Here is a 10,349-nt window from a genome sequence, read left to right as displayed (position 1 = left end):
TCCCTGGGCTCTGTGGGAAGAACCTGATGCCCAGGAGTTAAACCACATGCATTGTCACGGAAGCAGCTAAGCTGGTGCCGGTCTCTCTTGCTTTTTATAGAATGAGGATTTGACAGAGCCGGGCTGGTGTGTTCTTAGAGTGTTACGGTGAGGCCAAAGTGGACCAGCTGCTCTCACGGTCCCTTTAAGCCTTTCTTTCTGTGGCTTGGTTCATTTTCAAAGGCAGAGAGTGGAAAAGGTGCCAAGTGTTTCAGCCTGTCCACCGGAGCTAATCGCCCCACAGCTCTGCACAGAAATCACTCGTTATGGCTTCACCTTTGCTGACTCACTGTGAATGAAGAAGCAGCTGTCCCACTCGTCCTCGGGCTTCTCTGTGCAAGGTTTGTACCCTCAGTCTTTATCACCGGGGCCTGTAAAGGGACACCTGGTTGGACACAACAGGGCATATTTCCCATCCTGAGCCTCTGTCCTTAATCTAAAGTGAGCAGTACAAAAATAAGCTCCTGCCTCACTGTTGGCTGGGCTTTGAGGAAATGGAAATTGCAAAGAGGAAAGGGTATGCGAGACTTAAATAAAGGGGGAGAATTGAAGTTTCTTCTAGCTCTGAGGAAGAATTAAAAATCACACACAGAGAGAATCTTGGATTTATGACCCCTGGCTCCCCATTAGCACAAGAATCTTATATGCCTGTGGGGTAAAGACTGAATAGAATCTGCTTGTGGCTACTCATTTACCAACCAGGAGCTCCAGGGTCTGCAAAACTGAGGTGAAGCAGGAAACCAGCGCTTAGAACAGGGTGTCTAACTGCCCTCTCTCCGATCCAAAGAACCTCATCCTTTCCTGGGTCTGCAAATCCGTACTCACTGCTCCCCCTGCTGGAAACACCCGAATAGGTGACCAGATGTCTAAATTCCAGGTCGGTCATTGTATGTGGTCCTCTAGGAACCAAGCTCCTGCTCGGAGGTACAAAACGGCATTTTGAGGCAGTGGGGCGAGCAGGACCTCCTGATATCTTGCTGACAGTTCGTGTTATGGGTTAGAATGAAAAAGCGCAACCGCCTGAGTTATTTTCCACCGGAAAGAAAAATTCAAAGGCCCCAAGTTAAAACACCTTCTAAATAGCAACAATATAAAAATATTCCAGGGAAGAATGAATAAATATTCCTCACGTGCTAGTGACGCAACACTTATGCAACTACTTCTCTCCTTTTTCTTTCCCATGAATCCCCAGCACGGAGAGTGCTTCTTTCTCCCTCTGTGAAAATGAAAATGCTCTTGGCATGCAAGCTGAAATGACTATATTACATTATTTAAACCAGAATAAATAGCTCACTGTGGACACAATATAATCTATTAAAAATATTTTCCTCTTTCTACTTTCTTTCTTTCTTTGTTCTCCATGTCTAAAATAGTTTTGGGGTGAAAATCCTTCCCCAATCTCTCCTGTTGTCATGAGGAAGCTCTGTTTTCAGGTGATAATTTTTCAATTATTAAAATTAAAAGATAATTAAAATTAAAAGATGTTAAAATTAAAAGATAGTACTCCCTTCCAGATACTCACGATCCAACTTCAACAGTCAGGGCCAATCCAAAGTGTTTACACCCCCTTTAGCTTTCTTCAGTTGTACTATTTTCAAATAACTTTCGTACATATTATTTCAGCCACAAATATTCCAGTATTTATTTCAAAAGGTGAGGATTTTTTAAAGTTTAACTATATCATTATTACACATAAAAAGTAATACCTCCTTAAAAACAAGTATCCAGTAAGTGTTCAAATCCCAATTGCCTATAAATATTATTAATTTTTTTTTTACAGTTTATTGCAATTAGGTTTCAAATACCATGCTTACACTGTGCTTAGTTGATATGGTTTTTAAGAGATTTTAATGTATAGATTCCTCTATTTATTCTACTTTTTTTTTTTTACAATTTATTTTTTATGAAACCAGGTTTTTGTTCTATAGAATATCCTTCCATTAGGATAGGATTTTGTTGATTGCATCTCTGTGGTATAGTTTAATAGATTTGGGGGTGCTTTTATATTTCTGTATATTGTGTAACTGTGATAAAAATAAAATACTGCATTTTTGGGAAACAAAATTGCTATTTTGACCTAGGAGTCAGCAGATTTAGGCTCAATTCTTTTTAGCAAGACTGCTTCATAGGTATGGTGTGTTCTTCCACCTAGAGGCATCTAATATCTGATCATCACTCCTTTTGTCCTGTTGCCAACTTTCAACACTCAGTGACTAAACCATTCATACATTGTGGGTAGAAAAATAATGGTATTCTAATTCAATGACTTCTTATTCATTTATTAATTGGAATAGTTCTACAGAAGTATACTAGTATTTCATTACCTAGTGATAAAGTTTGGATAAGAAAGGCAAGACAAATGACTGAATATTTCTCTCTTAATGCCAGTTATCAAAATAATGAGTGGTTCTCTGGAATCCTCCAGGGGTGACTCATTAGTTTTGTGCCTAGCCATGCATTCTTAAATAACCTCTAAGGCTAGTCTTAGAATAGTTGGGTTTTGACAGAATTCACAGATTTCCACAAATTAAATAAAAAATTTTTCTTTTCATTCTGTCATTTTCTTCAAACTGCAATACGTATTTTCTTTCTTTTTTTTTTTTTAAAGATTTTATTTGACAGACAGAGTTCACAAGTAGGCAGAGAGGCAGGCAGAGAGAGAGGAGGAAGCAGGCCTCCTGCTGAGCAGAGCGCCCGGATGCGGATGCGGGGCGATCCCAGGACCCTGAGATCATGACCTGAGCTGAAGGCAGAGGCTTAACCCACTGAGCCACTCAGGCGCCCCACAATACATATTTTCAATCTTTTAGTTGGTGTTTTCTTTCCTTCAACTTGGGTTTCCCTCTTCCTTCTTGCACATTTGAACATTTATTTATAATCCAACTATCTCTCACCCTGTCTCATTTGTAAGCCTACTCAGTCATGCATTCTTTTTTTTTTTTTTTTTTTGGTCTATAAAACAATGCTTCTTAAATGACAACTGGGTGCCAAGTACTTTCCTAAAACAGAAAGCCTCTTTTTCCTTGGAATTACATTCCGATGAAGAAAACAGGAAACACAGACACAAAAATGCGCACACAAAAGTGGACACACACTTTTTACCTCAAGATATAAAACACGCCGTCCTGCTTTCAATTTCAATACCATCCTCTTATTTTGGTTCCCTCTTCTTCTTTTTTATTTTTTTAAATTTTTATTTGCATTTATTCTGTGCAAATTTACTCCCGGGCCATAAGTTTTTGTTTCTTCAGTTTCTTCTGGCATATCTTTTTCTTCTGTGCAACCTTCTCTTCTGTTTTAGGAACAATCTGCTCTTTTTCAGTAAGGATCATCTCAATGTGGCAGGGAGAGCTCATGTATGGGGTAATGCGACCATGAGCCCTGTAAGTCCCACGCCGCATCTTGGGGGGCTTCGTTCACCTGAATGTGCTCAATGACCAGAGAATCGACATCTAAACCCTGAAGTTCAGCATTACTCTCTGCGTTTTTAAGCATGTGCAGTAAAAATTCAGCACTCTTCTTGGGCCACCGACCTTGTGTCCAGCCCCACTGTTTGGCCTGGGCACACCTACCAACTCCACCATTGAAGCGACGGAATGGCACACACTGCTTCTGCAAAGTGACTTCTTTCAGATACTTGGTGGCTTTTCGGATATGCATACCCTTGATGGCCTGGGCAGTTTCACGTGTGTTCTTAAAGTGAACACGGAGATTTGAACCTCTTGACTTGCATGATTTCGTAGGGTTTTCCGGGTCAAGCGAATAGCGAACCATTTTCTCACCCCAGGCCGCTGAGAGGAAGAGCGGTTCCCTCTTCTTCTGAGTAGGACCAATAGGTATCCGTTTTAGAGCCTTGTGAGTTATACTGGTAAAGCTGAGTTTTGGTTGGAAGTTCACAGTAAGAAACGAGGTGCAGAGGAAGCAGAAGGATAAGCCAGCTTCTGCCATTGTGAATGTGCACGTGTCTCTGCTTGTATGTTTGTATATACTGCTGTGCATGTGAGCTGACCTGGCCGATCGTTAATCAGGAAATTTGGGGACGGGAAAGTAGTCTCTGAAACTGACAGTGGAGAACAGGTGACAGAGACTGGTGTTCATGGCTGTGTTAAAGGCTGCCGGCGCAGGGGTACAACTGTGACTACTTGATCTCCGTGCCTTAAGTAGCATTTCTTAATATGATACCTATTCTAATTTCAGGGGAACTTACAAAAGTGACTGATGTCAGGCCATATGGAATAAAAAAGAGTATTTTTTAGGGGTTGGGAATGGGGATTATTTAAAAAGCTTCTCAAGTGATTCTAATGTGCAAGCAAGATTGAGAAGTTGAGCCTATATTAACTGGCTTTGTGCAAGGTAATGACGGTAATGAACAAGTAAATCAAGTTTCCTAGTAGTGTCAGTAGGGGGCAGCACTAGCTCAATAATTAATTCAAACTATGGTCATGGATGTCTCATTGTATTAAACAGATTTTTCAATATTTTAAATTATATATTCTACTTTTATAAAAATACTATTCTTATTCCAGAACTATGTAAGCTTTAACTCTATTTTATAGCTCTATAAAATTTAAGGTAACTAAAAATTTAAACTTAATCTAGATTCTGAACAGAAGTTAGCAATTTCAGCAATGACCAAGAGGTCGTTTTAAACTATATAGTTTTAAAGCAACATTATCTTAAACCAGAGATGAGCAACTCAATAATGTTACCATAATAAATAATATTTAGGTTTTGATAAAAGTTTGAGAAAATCTCCCTGGATTGGGTAAATTATATAAAATATTTTTAAGTAACACAAGTTGTCAGTATGAGTGGTTTTAATCGTAAAATCTCAAAGGACAAAATGTGGCAATAAGAGCAAGAAAGACTTCCTGTGAAAGTATTTTACAAAACTGCTTCACTATCTTAGGATAATCAACAAGTGTCTGCTGCATTATTTAGATTCAGCAGATGGGAGAATTCTTGAGCCAGTAAAACTAAGTCCTGTTTTATGTAAAGAGTCTCATTTATTTAAAAAACATGAAAGTGCTTGATATTTTTTAAATGTCTTTATCTCCGCACTGTATATAACATGAGTGGAACCCAATGATAATATAATCGAGACTGTACTTCTATCTGTTTGCTCCATCTTTTGTCACGTTTTGGTACCATTTGGAGTGAATACTGAAAATAAATAAAGGTACGTAGTCATTTGCATATAGCACCCATCCTCATACGTACACAAATGCAAACTACACACCCTTCACCCATTGATGCTGGACTTCAAAAAATGGTGTTTGTATTATAATTTTGCTTCCATCCATAGACTATATTGAAAAATTCTCATTCATGTAAAAATTATCATTCAACAACATAGCCTTAAAATTCACATAAATTGCACTTTTATACTCCAGAGGTTTTGACTTGTGCAAGCAAAACTTAAGATTTTTCACTACGTCTTTATAGCACTTGCACAAGACAGAAGATAATAAATTAGTTATACCCAAATTTTCTTGGTGGAAAGTTGCTTAGAGCACAATAAGAAAGGGAGAAACCCTCAAAGACAGCTCACCTCCTATAAATAATCTCTTTTTGAGCAAAGTAATTTTGTACCCAATCCCTTTAATGGAAATACTTTTCATCTCTAGAGATGCCAAATTGCCTGTGTATATGTGACACCCATGGTTTAGCTTATATAAATGAAAAACATAAAATATGATGCTAACATCTAGATACAAAGAGGAATTTCCACGTTAGGATACAAGGACGATAAGCATTTGTAATGCCATGTTCAAAACACTGCCACTCCCAAGTCTGCTGGTCTCCTTCCCTACAGTCATGGGAGCTGTTTGATCATTTTACTTTAACGTTCGAGAGTCAACTGACTCCCCACTCCCTTTGCCACAGGCCGGCAAGCTTAGGATGGAAAACAATTTCGACATTCGCCACTTGGACTCCCGCCCTTAGCAAGCACATTTGTTGTTCATACATGGTCTTTTGGCTGCCTTCTCTCCCAGCCATCTGTTAAGAGAGGCATTGTGCCTGCTCAGATGGGATGGTGCCACTATATCTAAGAGACTCTCACAAAATATATATGTCTTACCTACCTCCACTTCACAGATTTCTAAGCACTTTATTTACTGACCAGGATTACATTTTAAAAGCCAACAGAGCTGAATAATTAAGGGCTAAATTCTGTCCCGGTAACTTGTGAGGTTCCTAAAAGAATTATTCCAGACTTACTTTCAATGGGTGGACAATGAAATTGAATGCTGCATTTTCCATGATTGAATACAGGATATAAATACAGCTGCACGCATCATTGCTTTCTCCTTTCATGTGACCAGCCCTGAGAAAACAACGACCATACACCTGTTATCCCCTCTTCCTCGGGCCACACATGTCTCATCGATTCACAGAGACTGTTTATGCACTTGGAATATTTGACTTGCGTATAATTAATTTTGGCTCAGTCTACACGCGCCCCGATTATCATTAGCAGGCTGTGGTAATGATAATAGATTTACTCTATGTAATCCTCAAGGACGGAGACCGCCTTCCCAAAGAAGTCTGGTCTGAGCCTTTTGCACCTTTCAGCTAAGACATTTTCAAGTTCACCATTTCCCCTCAAGGCTTAAAGGTCCTTCTTACCAGATTCTTAAACACCCGGCGTGGAGTGTGAGCACATCCCCAGGTCTGTGTCGAGTTTCATCTTTCCGCTAGCTAGGTCACCATGTTTTGCAGCCAGATTGTATGTCCTTCTGCATTTGGCTGGTGACCATTTCACACTTCTACATCTGGATTGGAAAGCAAAGCTAATTTGGGGAGCCAACCTAACTAAGCCAGCCAAACACCACCTCAATGAACTCTAGCCCTGAATCATACAATAAAGATTACTGTTGTGTATGAACATGACCAGATTTCATCATTTGTAAGTCTTTTTCCTCCTAAATCCCACTTAGAAAAGAATGATTTCTTAGCTGAAAGTAAGCATAGAAAGTTATTACCTAAAACCACGTATTAAAAAAAATGATTACTAAATACAATGTATCATACTCCTGGTGAGGACTGAATGATAATTAGTAATTTGATTTTATGTGGAAAGCGAGGCTATAATTTTTCCCCAAAGTGTATGGCAAGTGATGCAGATAGACTATCGCACTTGATCCAGGGAGGCTTTGGGCATGCTGTGGGTGGCTTTGAGTAAAGTAGTTCCCCAGTGTGAGGAGCATTCTGCACAGAGTGAGGTAATTCTGTAAGTGAGGTAATGAAGATCCAAAAGAAGAGTATCTGGATGGAAAGGGCAAATGGCAGAAGGGAGTTCTCATGAGCTGAACGGGGGTAATGGGATAGGGAACACAGTGAAATGAGCTCACTGAGTCTTTCAGGGGAGTGCAATAGGAGCCTTGTAACTGAGGATAAGGAATCCGACCCTACAGTCCAGTGTGATGGGAAGCCGTGTGGGTCCTGTGAGCTGAGCTGAGGTATGGTGATCCAGGCCAGGCTTACCCTGAAAGTAGCCTAAAGAATTCGTCACGGCGGGACAAGGACTAAGAAGGCAGATGGCTAATGGCAAACTGAAGTGCTCTAGCTGGGGAGGGAAAAGTATTGCCTTTGACTCTTAGCTCTTTGAGTGGAAACAGCATGTATATCTTGCACATCATTGCATGTCTAGGGCTGAGTACAGAACAATAGCATATAGTGGGTGCTTGGTGAGTGTAGTTAACCAAATGAGTGTGTAAGAAAAGAGTGTTTCTGGTGATGGTTTGAAGAGCACTAACATTCAGCAATGGGATGGCTCTTATGCCTGAATGACAGTTATTATTACAAAGCTTCTTGGGGGCACCTGGGTGGCTCAGTGGGTTAAAGCCTCTGCCTTTGGCTCAGGTCATGATCTCAGGGTCCTGGGATCGAGGCCCACGTGGGGCTTTCTGGTCAGCAGGGAGCCTGCTTCCCTTCTTCTCTCTCTGGCTGCCTCTCTGCCTACTTGTGATCTGTGTCTGTCAAATAAATAAATCAAATCTTAAAACAAAAAACAAAACAAACAAACAAACAAACAAAAAACAAAAAAACAAAGCTTCTTGAGTTGGTACCAGAGGTGGATGTATAACAAGCACCTAAGTGTAAATTTCAGGTCCCTCACTTTTGTGCAGGTCTCCTTCCAAGATCCCGGAAGGCCCTAGCAATGTGTATATGTCTCATCTCTTTTCGTAAAATCATCAAAAGAAAGATAATTTAACAACACTAAATAAGACTACTATCATTTTCCACTCTGACTTTCTCTTGGTCATTCTGACCTTCATTTTTGGGGTGGCATTATTGCATAGACATGATCCTTTTTTGGAATCCGGTTAATAGAAAGTTGAATTGAAGATTCAATGAGCTGTGGTCTAGTGAAATACAGTTATGAAATTTGCAGTCATTTTTGAGTATAGCTAAGTCCTAGGAATACTCCTTCTGCCTGCTGTGACAACTCACCTAGTACTGTGACACAAGAGGCCAGGAACAGAGGAAATATCAAACAAATGGCCTGCTGGCAGAGAAAATTTTCTGATAGTGTCCTATAACCCCAATACCCAAAGAATGTGCAGTAGAGAAGAAATGGGGTCTTAACTATTTTGAGGTAGAAGCTAGTTTTTAGAGAACTTTTCTTCTTATCTGACGTGTAAAATTATAAGTCAAATTTTCCATTTTCATTAATACCTAATCAAAAAGGAAGTTATTCCCCTGGAGAATGTATTTGGTAATGTGGTACAGAGTATTGCAAACTCACCACGTATTTTTTTTCCTTTTTGATGGGAATCTCATGAAATGAACTTATTAGAATTTTTATTCTAATAAAAATTTAAAAAGCTTTTGTCAAAATTACAAAGAGTGATATGTCTGTGTGTAAATTTACACATTTATGTATCCCATTATCTATAATAAAAAAGGACCTTTAACTTATCAAGAAGATACAATAATTATTAGCACAGCACCTGAGAATTGAGTCCCAAAACACATAATGCCAAAATGAACAGAACTAAAAAGAAATACAGACAATTCAATAATTGTTGGATACTTCAGTACTCCATTTTCAGTGATAGGACAACTAGACAGATGATTAACAAGGAATTAGAGGACTTCATTACCACATAAACCACTAGACTTAATACACATCTATAAAACATCCCACTCCAAATACCAGAATACCCATTCTCAAGTGCATATGGAACATTCTCCAAGAGAGAACATATGTTATTCCATAAAACAGCCTTGATAAATTTAAAAGTACTAAAATCATTCAACTATGTTCTATGACCACAATGGAACAAAATTAGAAAAGAGTAACAGAAAGGAATCTGGAAAATTCACAAATATGGGGAACTTAAGCAACATACTTGTAAATAATCAGTGGGTCAAAGATGAAATAAAAAAGAAAATTAGGAAGAACTTCTAGATAAACAAAGGAAAACACAACACACCAGCTCCCACAAGATGCAGCTAAAGCAATGCTTAGGGGGAAGTTTAGCCATATATGGCTATATTTGAAACCAAGAGTTGTTTATCTTTTTTCTTTTTCTTTAAATATATATATTTTTAATTTTTAAACAATTTCTACACCCAACATGGGGCTTGAACCTGTGACCCTGAGGTCAAGTTGCATGCTCCATTGACTGAACCAGCCAGGAACGTGAAAAGTTTGTTTCTTTGAAAAGACTAACAAAGTTTATGTAAGTTTAACTACAGTTATGATAGAGAGAAAACTTAGGTTCCTAAAAAATCAGGAATGAAAGAGGGGGCATTACTACTGACCTTATAGAAATAAAAAGGATTATAAAGGAATACTATGAGAGACTGTTGGTCAACAAATTATATAACCTAGATGAAATTGATGAATTACTAAAAAGACAAAAACTACTGACTGACTAAAGAAGAAAATCTGAATAGATCTGTAACAAATAAAGAGATTGAATTAGCAATCTAAAAACTTCTTAGAGGGGTGCCTGGGTGGCGCAGTTGGTTGAGCAACTGACTCTTGTTTTCAGCTGGGGTCATCATGATCTCAGAGTCATGACATTGAGCCCCATGTCTGACTCTGCTCTTAACTCTGCTGTAGCAGTGAGCAAATTTTAAATAAAATTAAGTAAATGATTCCATTTATCCATTCAAAAAAGAATAAAATATTTAAGAATAAATTTAACAAAATAAATTTAAGACTCATTCATTGAAAACCACAGAACATCACTGAAAGAAATTAAAGCAAACCTGAATAAATGGGAACATACCATGTTCATATATTAGAAGATTTAAAATTGTTAAGATGGTCATAATCCTCAAGGCGATGTACA

General features: G+C 38.6%; 1 pseudogene; it reads right to left on the bottom strand.

Moving 5' to 3' along the window:
- Positions 1-3,224: 3,224 nt before the first annotated feature.
- LOC131833180 (large ribosomal subunit protein uL22-like) lies at positions 3,225-3,837 on the bottom strand (annotated as a pseudogene).
- Between the last annotated feature and the right edge of the window lie 6,512 nt (positions 3,838-10,349).

The sequence above is a fragment of the Mustela lutreola genome, chromosome 6 (genome assembly GCF_030435805.1).
Source record: "Mustela lutreola isolate mMusLut2 chromosome 6, mMusLut2.pri, whole genome shotgun sequence".
In the NCBI taxonomy this organism is placed as follows: domain Eukaryota; kingdom Metazoa; phylum Chordata; class Mammalia; order Carnivora; family Mustelidae; genus Mustela; species Mustela lutreola.
This window is presented reverse-complemented; position numbering and strand designations above follow the sequence as displayed.